Consider the following 16,627-nt stretch of genomic DNA (forward strand, 5'->3'; position numbering starts at 1 on the left):
CAGATATTTCAGTTTTCTTTTAGAACCACTTCTAGATGGCCAGGAGTAGGAATAGAGAGGAGGAGGAAAAGAAGGAAGGAAGTTCCTCCGGAGCCCGATCAGCCCAGAAAGAGAGGTGACTGTAGATTGTCCCAGGGACGCTTTGCACAGACTGTCATTGCCTGTCCCATACTCCACTGGCACCCTAGTCCTTTTCTCCCCTCCCAGTCCTCTCTGGGCCCTTGCCATGTGAAGGTTGAATCACAGTAAATCATTTGATGGCCTTGACCCTGGTGTCTAGCTGAGGGTAGGAGGCTGTGGGCCTGTGGCCCCTAAGGAATATGTGGGAACCTGGGCTCTGGGTGGCCATCATCCTCCTCAGGCCATTGCAAGGAGGAGGCTGGGAAAGGTTAGTCTACAGCCTGGGCTGTGCCACCCTGTCCTTTCTCCTGCCCCAGAATGTCCTGTGCTTTCTACAGAGCTCTGGGAGTCACAGAAACAGGCATATTGTAAACGCTAACAGTTTATTTTGTAGTAACCAACAAGGAGAGGTGGGCTTAAGTCCTCAGGTCAACTGGCATAAGCATGCATGGTGCACTGCCAGCTGGTCGGGGCTGGGAGGACACTACGCTCCCCCTCCTCTCTAGTGGCCCACGAATGTTCAGCCTCCCCAGTGACATTGATTTTCAATCAAGGAGCTGTCTGGGGCTGCAGGGCAGCTTGTGGGGTGCTGCCCCAGCTTCTTCTGGGCTGTGTGTGTCCCTGCCTTCAGAAGGATGTGGAATGCAGAGATCATGTTCTGGGGGGCTGAATTGAGCCTTGCCTGTGAGCCTTTCATCAGCCAGGCAGGGCCTTGTAATGAGGCTTCCATGGGGGTGCAGAACTGGGCCTGTTCTGTGGTTTGAGGGTGGCCATGGCTGATGTGGAAGTGACCGGGACCCAGCGCTCCTGCTCAAAGTTGTACCGGGGGTACCATGGGCCCTCAACATCCAGGTCTGTGGGGGGGTTAGGAAGCGAGCTCCACTGAAAGAGCATCCATACTACTGGTGGCCTGTCCTGGAGTGGGGACAGGCCGACTAGACCCTGATTTCCCCAGGCTGCCAGTGAGAGACCCACAGCCCTGGGCTCTGCACAGGCCCCTTCCTGCCACTGGGCCTTGGCCTCCTGAAGCTGTTGGACCTGTGCCGGTGGGCCAGTGAGGGCCAGCCCATTTTTGTGGGGGTGGGTCTCCACACTGCGGAAGGCCAGTTGAGGCCCAGGTGCCGAGGACACCAGGTCTGGGCCCAGGGAGTTCCTCAGAAACTCCTCAGATGTCGCTGAAAAGAAAGCGGACGTGGTCAACTTACACACGGAGTCTATCTGGACCTTCTAGGACAGGCCCCATGGACCTGGGTCCCAGCAGTGTTCCTGGTTGCTGCGTGACCTCCCTGGCCTGACACTGAGGACACTCCTGCAGGTTGCTGATCCCAAAGCAAAGGGTGTGGTCAGCCTGAGGCTTGGCAGCTGGCAGGGCACCTCAAGCTCCTCCTGGGACGTCTGCACAGTGTTCGGTTCAGGCTGGCTTTGGCTTTCTGCATCAAGCCCTCACCCCATAGTAGCTGGGCCTGGGCTTCAGCCTTGATTCAGAACTCAAGCAGGTGACACCCTGTCACCTGACCCACTTGCCACCTAACATGGGGGCCTCTCCCCATACTGGGTGAGGTGCCGCCAGGCACTTGGCCCCTCTGCCCTCTAGGACCATCCGTTCCTTGCCAGGACTGGACCGTTCCCTGACTCAGCTGAACTCTAGGTACTGACTGCCTCGGTTCTGGGGGTCCCATGTGTGCCATCTCTCTGAATTCTTTTTAGCTTTGGGATTCGGATTCTTTTCAGTGTCTGGCTTGGGTCTTGTTGTCCTGACATCCTTGCGTGGGAGTTCAGGATGGAAGGGAGCACTCTGCTGCTCTCTGGGGCCTGTGGCTGCTCTCATGTGTGGTCTTCTGCTTGAGCAGATAGGTCTGAAGGCTGCTGTGGCCGTCAGGGGATCTTGGAGGGCAAGAACTGGAGGACGTGGGGGAGGAGCTGGTGGCAGATGGCCCACATCTCCCTCCTCGTCTCTGAGGCATCTGAGGCCAGCATCTGCCCTGAGGCCCTGCTGGCCTTGCTTTCAGAAGCTTCTTAAAGCAGAGGAGGGGGAAGAAGAGACAGAAAGCCCAGAGAGCGGGGCTGGTGGTTCCCAGGCCCTCCTCTCTGTGTACTGCCCCCGATGCTGAATCACCAGGGGACCTAGTGCTGGACCCACCTGAGAGGGCCAGGTCACACTTAGCTCGACATAGTTCTGCTGTGGAAGCCTGAGGGTGCCTCAGCACCTCGTCATCCTCAAGGGTCCAGTCCACAGAGAGCTCGTTGTGTACAAACTCCAGGATGTCTTCCAAGGACAGTTTCTGGAGGTGTTCTAAACGTGGGGGTGGGAGTCAGGCCAGAAAAGGTCCCTCCACCCCCTGGGAGTTTCAGTGCCCAGACACTGCTCCCTGTCAAGGCACCTCCTCATGGGTGGCTGTGAGATCCTGCCTTGGCCATACCTGGGTCCCAGTTGTGCATAGGAGGCTAGGGCCAGAAGCAGACCAGGCCAGGCCCTGCTCCTGCCTTTTATCAGTGTCATGTCAGGGGGTAGGCTCGGTGTCTGGAAAAACCCACAGTGCCCTGTCCAGCCCACCATGTTTGGCCTGGCCCATCCACTCCCCACTCCATGACTGGCTCACTTTGGGCTGGGGCAGTCTTGTGGTCTTGTGGTCAGTGTAAACAGTTGCCCTTGGCACAGCCAGGGTCTTTCCTTTCTGCTTGCCACCCTGAGTTCCCTGGGGAACAGGCGTACTTACTTCCGTGAACCTTTAGGGTGGTATAGACCATGGCTGTGAGCAAATACTCTCCCTCCAGTGAATAGACATCCTACAGTGTCAGGGTAAGGCTGAACGGGATCTGCGGGAAGAGCAGGCATGTGAGATGCAGGCCAGTCTGGGGTGAGTGCTGGCGGCCAGAGCTCAGCCCACTGGGGCCTCAGTTTGTAGTGTGGAGGCCCCCAGCAGGGGAGGAGATTCTTCATGAGGCTCCCTGAGGCACGGTCCTGCAGCTTCTTAAGGGGTGAACTCATAGCAGAGGGATATGTCTCCTGGAAAGAGGGGCTCCCTCAGTGTGGAGTATACTAATGTTTATAAGGCATATGTATTTCACAGGGCCTAGTTTCCAAAGCCCTGTAGTTTCAGGTATAACTTAACTTTTTAAAATTACATATGGAAATGTTAAGCTCGCAAAAGACAGGAACTTTTCCCCAGGCTAAAGTGTCTGATGTAGATAAAGAATTGTAATAAAGCAAAATTGTGTGCTCAAAGACAGACATCCTTGGAGCAGGTCAACCTAAAGTTCCTTTATTGTTATGTAAAAATACAGAGGAAACTGCTGTAGGAAAAGACAGTATTTGCTAAGATCAAGCATTTGTTGCTGGATCAACTTAACCTTTTGCAAATTGCATGATGGAATGTCACTTTGTTATTTCACTGATGTTACCAGCTTCTATTTTTAAACTATACTTAGCCATAACTCCACCTATGTTCTTTTTCTCTAACTTTCTGGCCTGGAGAATAAATACTGAGAAAGAACCCCAGTCTGGGCTTAATTTCCCAAGGAGTAATGCCTCTCTCTTGAGGGTTCCAGGAAACTAACCCCTTCAGGGTTTCTCACTGCTCAGAAGAAATGGGCTTTGAGTAATCCTTTGCATCTCTGTCACCCAGGAGAAGAGAGGTGACAAAGAGAGTGCAACACCTCAGGGCTCAGTGCTTCCTAGGGCTCTCCCAAGATAGGTCATGGCTAGGTTGGCCTGTGATTCTGGTCCAGAGGCTTGGCTTCTCCCATGGGACAGGCCTCTGCAGGGCCTGGCGTGTCTGCCCAGCAGGGACATGCCTGTGCCTCCAGTGAGATGGGGAAAGTCTGGGTTCGACTGGGGGAGCCAGGCACTGTGTGGAAGGAGGGTCTCTAGCCTGAGGTGTCCCTGCACAGCCTTACTTCCTTGATAAAACGCTGGGTGAACCAGTTTGAGTACACTGGGGTGGTCACTCCCTGGTTGTTCTGACAGAAAGAACACAGGTGCTCAGGGCCCCCTGGTCTGGGCTGAAAAGCTACCAACTCCAGGACCCTCTCTCTGGCAGACAGTTTCCCAAGGGGCAACACACCTGGTGGTGGTGGCCAGGGCTCTCTCCAGCCTGCGACCTGCCCCCTGCATAGAGCACTCCTATGGTTTCTGAGGGAGGGCTATTCTCATGTGGAGAGAGAGGCAGAAGAATGCTGGAGGGGACCCATAGGGGTGGTTGGAATGCATCTGAGAGGACTCCTAGGAGTATGGAAAATTGGAAAGAAAGCCGTTAGTGGATTGGAAAGCCCTTTCTCTCCATCCATGGCTTTATAAACCTCCATAGGCCCTCTCTCTTATATTTACATCCCACTTTCAACCCCCAAATGAATAATTACATTCACACCAATATGTTCTCAGTGATTTCTGCACAGCAGCCTTCACCTCCTTGTTCCTCGGGCTGTAGATTAGGGGATTCAGCATGGGGATCACTGTGGTGTAGAACACGGAGGCCACGTTCTCCTGGGCCAGGGAACTGGCCGTGGAGGGTTTTAAGTACATGAATGCACTCGATCCATAGAACATCCCCACAGCTGCAAGGTGGGAGCCGCAGGTTCTGAAGGCTTTGGACCTGCCCTCTGTGGTGCTGATGTGGAAGATGCTGGAGAGGATGAAGGCATAGGAAACAAGGACCGTTAAGCTGGTGACTACGATGTTGAATCCAGTCACCAAAAAGACTATCATCTCCACATCATAGGTGCTAATGAAGGAGAGCTTCATGATGGGGAGGATGTCACAGAAGTAGTAACTGATGAGCAGCTCACAATGAGGTATTTTAAAATGAGGCCAGTGTCTGCTGTTGAGCCAGTGAGTCTCATGGTGTTGACCACAGCCACCAGCAGGGAGCAGATGGGATGATATATGACATTGTAAAGCAAAGGGCGGCATATGATGACATAGCAGCGGTAGGCTATCACCGTGAGTGTGTAACACTCTGCAATGACGAAAACAAGGAAAAAGTGGAGCTGTGACATGCACCCTGCATAAGAGATGATGTTCTTCTCTGACACAAGGTTCACCAGCATTTTAGGGGTAATAACAGAGGAGCAGCAGAGATCCACAAGTGACAAATTGCTGAGGAAGTAGTACATGGGGGTGCGAAGCTGAGTTCAGACAAATCAGGGTGATCATGCCCAGGTTCCCCATCATGGTGGCCAAGTAGGTCCCTAGGAAGAGGAGGAAGAGGAGGAAGAGGAGGAAAAGGGAGAGCTGGAGCTCAGGCTGATTCGTTAGTCCTCCAAGAATGAACTCTGTCACTGTGAGGTGATTTTCTGCATCTGTTCTCTAGGTGGGACATTTGTAGGAATGGGAGAGAAGAACCCTGTAATAGGTCATGCCTGCATTTGCCTGTTGAGGCCAAGCGTGATCATCTGCTCTTGCTTGGGCAATTCTGGGCAAATTCCTGTTCTTTCTTCTTTCAATTAAATCAACCAGGTGCTTCTTGCTTTCAGAAATCAAAAATGTGAGAGGAAAAGGGGCCCGAGACCTGGATCTCTTACCATCTACAACAGCGACTCTCAACCTTGGATGCATATTGTATTCACCCATAAACTTTAAAATCTACTGTTGCCTGGGTCCATCTGGAAATTCTTGGTTTAATTGGTTTGTAGTGTGGCCTGGGAATCAGGATTTATAAAGAGCTTCAGGTGATTTTACTGTGTAGGAAAGTTGAGAACTTTTGGGCTATAACTTTTTCAAGTAGTATAGCCGTAAAAACCAGCCTGTTTTATTAGTTGAGTTTGCTGATGTACTATATACTTCAGAAATCAGTTCTTCCTTTTCATCTGGGCAATCTCCAAATGTCTGCCGGGGCATGAAAAAATAAGGCTGAGTAATCCCAGATCCAGGAAATGGCAGTGTGGCGTGGTCATATTTAGATGACCAGGCCTTGAATATCAGTTGCATCTTTTACAGAGTGACAAGCTGATTTCCTTATCTATAAAATGAAGAGAGAAGGCATGTAAAACTGATTGTTTTAAGGATTATATAGGATAATAAATATGAAAATATTTCTCAAGTTTTAATATGCTGTTCAAATGTGGGTTGTCATCTTGGCATTTAGATTTATCATTAATTTTTCCTTGGAATTGTAGCTTTTTGGTCCCATATAGAAGGTTATGCAAATTTTGGGGGAAGGTTAGATAACAACTGAAGCAGAGAGCATGGATTGAGGTGAAAGCATTGTTTCTTGACACCTGAGCCTCATTTTAGGAAGAATCTGAAGATATTGGTATTAATGGAGCTTGGGTAAGCAGTGAGATATTAAAAGGATTGTAGAAAAACTCTCTTATCTTATACACATCTATAGTATTAGTGCTGTGGGCAGGATGTCCTCAAAAAGAGTTTTAAAAAAGACTGCACTATTGTAATTATCTTCCTTCACCCCGTTTGTGTGAGGGAGGCATTCATGCCCTATGATTATGGCAATGGCCAAACACACAAGAACTGGCACTGGACAGATGAGGTGACAGAGTTTATTATTTGCATACACTCATAGCCCAAGGGAGAGGATCCTACACCATGCAGCAAACAGAAAGGATGCTGTGAGGGGCTGTTGGAAGCAGGCTTTGTGGTATCAAGGGGGTGGGTTTTCATGGGAGGATATAATTGGTTTATTTGAATAATTTTGCAGGCTGGCAGGAAACTGAAAGTTTGGGATACTCAGGAATAAGTAGGGTCTCTACCTGGTCCCATGATAAAGGGTTGTGGCTAGAGCATCTTATCGGTGGTACTGGCGCGGGGAGGGGAACTGACAGGCAGGTCATTTGACGCCCTCGTGATTTCCATCAGATGTTGAATCATCACATCATGCTGGGCATTAATTTTAGGCCTTATACCACATGCACACAGTCACAAAAGGTCACATATGTATTTGCATTTATGCAAAGTTATGCATGTATATGTGGGTGTATATATTAAGAATTGAATAAAAAGATAAAGAAGATGTAACTCTGATTATGCCAAATAGCTAGTTTTGCTTTGCATAAGGTAGAAAACTAATAAAATTTGATTTTTTGTGTATCACTTTTTTATTCAAAATATTTTAGTATTTACTTATACATCTTGTAAGGTACAGTATGTTGTATCAATACATGCATATACTGCACAATGATTCACTTAGGGAGATAGCATAGTTTTGTACCCATTAGTCCACCACTTCTCCCCACAAACCTCCCCCACCCTTGGTAACCATTAGTCTACTCTTTGCTTCTATGAGAGCCACTTTTTTTTTTTTTTTAGATTCCACATATGAGTGATACCATGCAGTATTTGTCTTTTTGTGCCTGACTTACTTCACTTAACATGGAAGTTAAGTTTTCATTCGAAAATCAATATCTATGATTTTGGACTAGATGGAGAGGTCATATCAAGAGCAAGAAGATTGTGTTAATTTTGCTTGTTAATTTTGCATCTTGAAGAATTGGCATATTAGGCTAGGGATACAGTTTATTTTGCACATAACATAGAAAATAAGGAAGGTGTTTAGTTCTCTTCTTCCTTTGGTGGCCAGAACAGCCCAGATAACGTGAATGTCAGATGAGGACCAGGGCTCTGGATCTAGAAACAGAATGTGGAGCTTTCACAGACTGAGTGAGTGGGGAACACACTTCCTCACTAGCACCCCTCCTTGGTGTGTGCTCTTCAGTGTTGGGGTCTCCAGCCTTTTACATGTCTTTGGCCTTCTCACTCTACTTGATCTTCCAAAATAATCCCAACCTCTCTCATTGCTTTTTCTTCCTTCTATTTTTATGCTGTTAATTTCCATTTTGTTTTTGTTTGTTTTTTAGTTTTCAACTTTCAACCTTAACCTTTGCATAAGACACCACAGAAGACATACAACGGACAGACCTTGTTGGTAGATATGAAGGCTACCTGGAGAGAACTTAAGACAACTAAAATAAAAAGGCAGGTTATAGTTTGACTCTAGATACAATTGCTGTGCTTGTTTTTGTGACTTCTCTTGATAACTTATCTTCATTTTTCTTTTGCTAATTAATGATTAGAAAACATATGCAAATACAAACTGGAACTTTCTTCTGAAAAATTCCTTGATGGAAGTGGACTGAGTACTCTTGTTGAATAATAATCAAAGAGCTAAGGATCATAGATTTGGGGGCAAGGTGGTGAATGGATTAGATGATCACTGAGATCATTTTCATCCATTAGATATCATGATTTTAAATTATGAATAGACAAGAAAGGGTGAGTGTGAGTGGAAAGGATATTTTCTATCAAACCTAGAGGAATTATATGTAACAGTGCTTCAGAACAGATAAAAGTTGGTAAGCAGACTCTCCTTAGGTGTTTGCATATTTTAAAATCTGTCTTTAAATTTTGTTTTTAAAGGTAGTCTCTTATTGCATCCTCAAAACAAGGGCAGACAGAAAGGAATAGGAAAAATTAAGAAAAATGCTCTTGAAAACTAAAAATAGTAGTCAAAAGTTAAGTTCAAATAGAAGGGTCGGAAGTTAAAGTTGAGAAAATCTCCTATAAAGAAGAATAAAAAGACAAAGAGAAAAGTAGAAAGGGGAGTTCATCACTTGAATAATAAAACTTTATACAGAAAATTTCTATTAAATTTAGTCTTTTTTTTTTAATTGGAAAAGGATTTTATTTCACCATAAAAATGCCAACTGGAATAAACATCATCTTTCCTAATGCGAATGTTACAGCTGTTTTTAAGTATTTCTGAGCCTCACTTTGAGAAGCAAACAATTATAAAATTTAACAAGTTTTCAGCCTTATATCTGTTTGAAACATTCCAAGTAAAAATAACTTAGCAAAACAGCTTCTTAAAACACATATTTAACCAAGAATGTGAAAGGTCTCTACCAGGAGAACTACAAATCACTGATGAAAGAAATTGAAGATAAGAAGACACAAAAAGATGGGATGATATTCCATGCTCATGGATTGGAAGAAATAACATTGCAAAAATGTCTGTACTACCCAAAGCAATCTACAGATTCAGTGCAATCCCCATCAAAATACCTATGACATTCTTCATAGAAATAGAAAAAACAATCCAAACATTCATATGGAACAAACAAAAGACCCTGAATAGCCAAAGCAATCCTGAGCGATAAATAAATAAATAAATAAATAAATAAATAAATAAATCTGGAATGCATTACACTATCTGACTTCAAATTATACTACAAAGCTATAGTTACCAAAACAGCCTGGTACTAGCATAAAAACAGACACTTGGACTAATGGAACAGAATAGAGAACCCAGAAATCAATTCATGTACTTACACCCAACTGACCTTTGGCGCAAAGCCACCAAGAACATACATTGGGGTAAAGTCAGCCTCTTCAATAAATGGTACTGGAAAAACTGGACATCCATGTGCAGAAGAATTAAACTAGACTTGTGTACCTCTCTCCATATGCCAAAATCAACTCAAAATGGATTAGACACTTAAATGTAAGACTTGACATGATAAAACTCCCTAAAAGAAAACACAGGGGAAACTTCAGGATGTAGGACTGGGCAAAGACCTTATGAATAAGACCTCAAAAGCACAGGCAACAAAAGAAAAAATAATCAAATGGGATTATGTCAAACTAAAAATCTTCTTCACAGCAAAGGAAACAACAGAGCGAAAATACAACCTACAGAATGGGAGAAAATATTTGCAAACTACGCATCTGACAATGGATTAATATCCAGAATATACAAGGAACTCAGACAACAGTGAAAAAACAAGTAACCCAATTAAAAAATGGGTAAAAGGGCTGAATAGACATTTCTCAAAGGAAGATATACAAATGGCCAACAGATACATGAAAAAATGCTCAACATCACTAAACATCAAAGAAATGCAAGTCAAAACCACATTGAGCTATCATCTCACCCCAGTTAGACTGGCTATTATCAAAAACAGAATAACAAATGCTGGCAAGGATGTAAAGAAAAGGTAAACCTCCTACACTGTTGGTAGGTAAATTAGTGCAGCCATTATGGAAAACAGTATGGAGGTTCCTCAGACAACTACAGATAGAACTGCCATATGATCCAGAAATCCCATTAGTGGTTATATAGCCACAGGAATGTAAATCTTCATGTCAAAGGGATACCTGCACTCCCATGTTTATTGCAGCTCTGTTTACAATAGCAAAGAGTTGGAACTGACCTAAATGTCCATTGACAGATGACTGGATAAGGAAAATGTGGCATATATACAAATGGAATACTACTCTGCCATAAAAAAGAATGAAATTCTGCCATTTGCAGCAACATGGATGAACTTCAAAGTTATGTTTAGTGAAATAAGCCAGGCACAGAAAGAGAAATACCATGTCCTCCCTCATAAGTGGGAGCTAAAAAAAAATAGTCAAATAAGTTAAAAAGGAAATAAGAAAGATAAAACAATCACAGTAACTTATTGAACTTTTAAAAGGAGAGAACAGAACTGAGGCCACCAAAGGTGGGAAAGGGGAGGGGATTAGCAAGAAATTGGTAAGGTCCACAAAAAATGATTATGTTATGTAATGTTGAATATACTAATTATCCTGATTTGATCATCACATTGTACATAGGTATTGATATTCTACTCTGTACACCACAAATATGTATAATCAATTGTTTCAATTAAAAAAATACATATCAAAAAAATTAAATTAAAAAATGAGAAAAAGATTTGAACAGAAAGAGATTCTGATGGCAAATAAGCACATGAAAAGCTCAACATCATTAGTCATTAGGAAAATGCAAACTAAAATCATTGAAACTATTAAAAAGCCATTGAACACTTATTAGAATGGCTAAAATAAAAGAACAAATTAAAAGAAACTGACAGTACAGAATGTTGGCGTGTATATGGAGCAACTAGAACTTTTATACATTGCCAATGAGAATGGAACATGATACAGCCACTCTGGAAAAGAGTTTGGTAGTTACTAATAAAATTAATCATACATTTACCAACCAACACCACACACTAACCAAGCGAGCTATCTGGCTAGCTCTAAATCATACACTTACTATAAGACACTTCTAGATATTTTCCCAAGGAAATTTGAAATATGTTCACAGAACGAACTATATGCATGTGTTTAGCAGTTATTTTCATAATCACCAAAACTGGAAAGAACTCAAATGTCTGTCAAATGGCAAATGAATGAATTGTGTTTTGTCCATAAAATAGACTACTTACTACTCAGCAATAAAAAAGAATGAACAATACATGCAACAACATATATAAATCTAAATAGCATTAGCCTCAGTAAAATAAGCAAGACACAAAAGGCTATACACTGTATGAATCCAACAATACGGAGAAGGCAGTGGTTGTCAGGGGCTGAAGGTGAGGTGAGGGGAATGATTACAAAGGGGTACAGGGAACTTTTTGTGGTAATGCAAATATTCTGAATCTTGATTATGGTGGTTGTAAGACTATATATGTTTGTTGGATCACAGGAAACTATAAAAAGCATCAGTTTTTCTGTATATAAATGATACCTTAATCTGATTTTTAAAAATTGAAAATAATCTATCTGTACAAAATTGATTAAATAAATTTGTAGGTCATACAATGCATTATAATGCAACTGATAAAAAAAGGTAATATAGAGGTGTAGTTGGAATGATATCTTTGATACATTTTAGAAAAAGGTTATAATTTTTAATATATATATAAATGTATAAATATTTATAACTAAGCACATACACAAAACACCTATTTCTCCCTTTAAAAGCCTGTAAAGATATACCTGAAAATATAAATAGGGTATGTCTCTGCATGATAGGATGGGATTACTAGTGATGTCTACTTTTCCCAGTGTGTTATACACTTTTTCTAGATTGAACATACATTATATCAATATAATTACAACATAAAAATTCCAAACAACATGGATATGGATTGAATTGTGTCCTCCAAATTTTTTGTATTAGAAGCTTGGTCCCCACTGTGACTGTTAAGAGGGTGGGAAATTCTGTTGTGGTCACTGAAAGGTGGGGCCTTGAAGAGGTGATCAGATTCTGAAGACCATGCTCTAATGAATGGATTAATAATGGTGTTCGTGGCATGGTTCTGAGGGCTTTAAAAGGAGAACATGTGACAGTCTCTCTCTCTCCCTGCTGCCACCATCTCGCAATGTGATACTCTGTGTCACTGAAGCCACCACCAAGGAAGGCCTTCACCGAAGTGTTCCCTGCACTTTGGACTTCCCAGACTCAGAAACTGTAAGCAATAAATATTATTTCTTAATAAATTACCCAGTTCTGATCAATGGAATAGAATAGAGAATCCAGAAATCAACCCACACACTTATTGCCATCTGATCTTTGACAAAGGCACCAAGCCTATTCACTGGGGAAGGGACTGCCTCTTCAGCAAATGGTGCTGGGATAACTGGATATCCATATGCAGGAGAATGAAACTAGACCCATATCTCTCACCATATACTAAAATCAACTCAAAATGGATTAAGGATTTAAATATACACCCTGAAACAATAAAACTTCTTAAAGAAAATATAGGAGAAACACTTCAGGAAATAGGACTGGGCACAGACTTCATGAATACGACCCCAAAAGCACGGGCAACCAAAGGAAAAATAAACAAATGGGATTATATCAAACTAAAAAGCTTCTGCACAGCAAAAGAAACAATTAACAGAGTTAAAAGACAACCAACAGAGTGGGAGAAAATATTTGCAAAATATACATCTGACAAAGGATTAATATCCAGAATATATAAGGAACTCAAACAACTTTACAAGAAAAAAACAAGCAACCCAATTAAAAAATGGGCAAAAGAGCTAAGTAGGCATTTCTCTAAGGAAGATATACAAATGGCCAACAGACATATGAAAAAATGCTCAACATCACTCAGCATCCGGGAAATACAAATCAAAACCACACTGAGATACCATCTAACCCCAGTTAGGATGGCTAAAATCCAAAAGACCGAACGATAAATGCTGGCGAGGTTGCGGAGAAAAAGGAATTCTCATACATTGTTGGTGGGACTGCAAAATGGTGCAGCCTCTATGGAAAATGGTATGGAGGTTCCTCAAACAATTGCAGATAGATCTGCAATATGACCCAGCTATCCCACTGTTGGGAATATACCCAAAGGAATGGAAATCATCAAGTCGAAGGTATACCTGTTCCCCAGTGTTCATCGCAGCACTCTTTACAATAGCCAAGAATTGGAACCAGCCCAAATGTCCATCATCGGATGAGTGGATATGGAAAATGTGGTACATCTACACAATGGAATACTACTCAGCTATAAAAACGAATGAAATACTGCCATTTGCAACAACATGGATGGACCTTGAGAGAATTATATTAAGTGAAACAAGTCAGGCACAGAAAGAGAAATACCACATGTTCTCACTTATTGGTGGGAGCTAAAAGTTAATATATAAATTCACACACACACACACACACACACACAAAAAAAAAAAAAAAAAAAACCGGGGGGGTGGGGAAGAAGATATAATAACCACAACTACTTGAAGTTGATACGACAGAAAGGACGTTGTTGCGGGGGAGGGAGGAGAGGGAGGAGGGAGGGAGGTTTTGGTAAGGGGCAACAATAATCAACCACAATGTATATTGACAAAATAAAAGTTTAAAAAAATAATAATAAAATAAAATAAATAAATTACCCAGTTCCAGGTATTTTGTTATGAGCAACAGAAATGGACTAATATAAACACTAACCTCAAAAATATGGGACTTATTCAGAAAAAAGCTAAACAGTGGAAAGGGAGAAAGACTGAGGAAGGGCATGTGTGTTTGTGCGTGTAAAATGGAGGGAGTGGTAAAGGAGCCCCTTCCAGCCCTAAGTTCTATGAATAAGATGGAAGCAAGATGCTGGCGCCATTGTTTCCTGGCCAGCCTGGTGGAAAGGAGCCTCTAAACTGAAGGCACATTGAGGGTAGGGATCAGGTGTGTCTTATTCACTGTTACATAATTAGCACTTAATTACAGTGCTTAAAAGTAAGGAAATAGGAGGGTACTTCAAAAAGGTCATGGAAAAATAGAATTAAAAGATAATACAGATCTTTCCATAATCTTTTTGAAGTACTTTTGTATTTGTTGAAGAAAGGGAAGAATGAAGAAAGGATGAAGAGAGGGAGGAATGAAGAAGGGAAGAAGAGAGGGAAGGAGAGCTTGCTCTATGCCAGTCGATGATGGAGGGATGAAGGGAGAAAGGAAAGGAGACTAGGATCTGAGAGGGGGAGCACCAAGGGTGGTGGAAAGGAGAGAGCGCTTATCTGGTGGATGGAGCTGTTGAAATGTCAACACCTGCAGCTGTGTAGGGGCAGGTTTTAGGGCTGAGGCAGTGCCAGGGAAAGACAGCCAAGTCTTCTAAGGTTACAGAATATGGAGAAGGGCTAAACTGGAGGGCTATGGCTCACAAATAATAGAATAGGGCAAGGAGGGGCCAAGCCTCTAAAGCCTATTACAGAAAGATGTGTCATTAAAGCATACAGAATCCACATGAGCATTTCGTTTGAAGAATGACTTGGGGAGGCAGAAGTCTCCCCAACCCTAGTATCCATACAGAAGCCTATTATCTGGAGAGGAAGAAAGGCAAGATAAGAGATAAACAGTAAATATTTGTTAAAGAATAAATGAGGATAAACAGCACATTGCCCTGAAGAGTTCGGTTTCCAGGTGGGGAGGGATACCAACCACCCCGAGATGACTGTGGTGGGTCCCTCCTGGGCCTTCCCCTGCCACCCCTTATCTTTCCCGCACTGAGGCCTCCAGTTCCCCAAAGTGCTACCCGTAGAATTTTTGTCTCTGAGGATAACCTGAGACCCCAGAGCCCTCAAAAAACATTTTTTCTCTTGATAGGTCAGTTGATCTGGTCAAAAGCCAGTGGCAGCTCAGCACCAGAACCAGAGGAGGCTTTTCCTACTTGTTAGGAAAAAACCAAATCCTCCCACACTCTCTGTTCCTGCCCCCAGGTCTCCTGAGAGATGCCTCCCTCAAGATCAGGAAAGGGTTGCCCCAGGAGACTTCTCAGTCCCTTCCTACCTTCCTAGAAGTGACTCTCTAGAAAGCACTCCTGGCTGCCCTGAGTCTCACAAATGCTTTCCCCACTCTTGCAAACCCCATTAGCATTGACTTGATGGCACTGGTAACACTGTAGAACTGGAAAGTAAAAAACAGCATAATGAGGCTCTTTCTGGGCCCAGCCTCACCTTGGTCAGGAGAGGGAGCTCAGCCTCTGGCCCAGAGGCAGCTTGAGCAAGCACTGCTTCCCATGTGTGCTCAATGAACTGAGATAAGCTGACCTGTGGCTGGGATCACACCTGGCAGGAGGTGGGAATGGACTGCTGTGAAGAAGGAAGATCAAGTCTGAAGCTGGGGGGCCTCAGGAGCCCATCATCCATGCCCGGGGACCACTTCTCCATGTCCTGTCTGTAGCAGACCTCGTTGCTTGTCTTCATCATCCACAAAGAACATCCCTTGCCCTCCTTTCAACTCAAATTTAGGGCTCTCTTCAAGGAAGCTTGAGGAATTTGAGAATATCAGGGATTAGAACCAAGGTGGGAGGGCAGTAGAGCCTGAAATAACATGCAGGAGGGAGGAGGAAAAAAGGGGAGAGGGGCAGGAGGGACCAAAAGTATGGGAAGCAAAGGAGACAGGGAGGCAGCACGGAGGAAAAGTGGAGGGTGGGGCAGCAGGTCTATGGCTATCACCTCTAAAGGGAAGCTGAGGTCCGTCCTTCCTCCTGACTCATCTCTCCATGGCTTCTGCTCACCTACACGCAGTCCCCACTGTCACCAGGGGCTTACCTTGCAGGAAGCCCATCAGCAAGGAGAGACCCAGCAGCAGCAGCAGTTGCTTCCCCATCTAATGAGACCCCAGGACCAGGGAGCAGCAGGAGGCAGGACAGAGCTGCAGGCAGCCAGCCCTGGAAATCCAGGCTTTATAACCCCAGGCTGGGAGGAGCAGCCAATGGGAGCCCAGGGCAGGGACTGTGCTTCTGCAGGAGACAGTAAGCAGAGGGCCTGGGGGAGCCCTGGAGGTCCTACCTGGGTCACTGGCTCTGCTCCCCTCCTCTGGCCCTAGTGAGCAAACCACAAGCTTTCATGGCTTCTTTCCGTCTCATTGTTCCTAGCTTTTAAATGGGGGAATCATGTCTGCATTACTCAGCCAAAGGGTTGGTGAGACCAGGTGAGCTGATGAACCTGGAGAGGGGAGACAACTATGCCATGATCTTCATACTCAAGGAGACTACGGCCCTGATCATGGTGTGAGCCCAGATATTTAAATCTGCTGATATCATGGGAATGGATATGTGCCTAGACTGTTGCTAAATAAAGCACTTAACTCAGAGTAGTAGATTTGGGTCTATCTTCCAGGCTGGCTGCGGTCCACACTGGACAGAGATTCCTATTTGTTTATACACTTGAAGAACAGGATTGTAAAGTTCTGATCTCAAGAAAAAGGTTGGTAGCTGTGGCTTCAGGCTCCTCTGCAGCCCTAGGCACACCCCCGAACCT

General features: G+C 44.0%; 1 pseudogene; it reads right to left on the reverse strand.

The window, feature by feature from the left end:
* Positions 1–4,456: 4,456 nt before the first annotated feature.
* Positions 4,457–15,568, reverse strand: LOC134375892 (olfactory receptor 8A1-like; annotated as a pseudogene).
* Between the last annotated feature and the right edge of the window lie 1,059 nt (positions 15,569–16,627).

This window comes from Cynocephalus volans, chromosome 4, assembly GCF_027409185.1.
Source record: "Cynocephalus volans isolate mCynVol1 chromosome 4, mCynVol1.pri, whole genome shotgun sequence".
Taxonomy (NCBI): domain Eukaryota; kingdom Metazoa; phylum Chordata; class Mammalia; order Dermoptera; family Cynocephalidae; genus Cynocephalus; species Cynocephalus volans.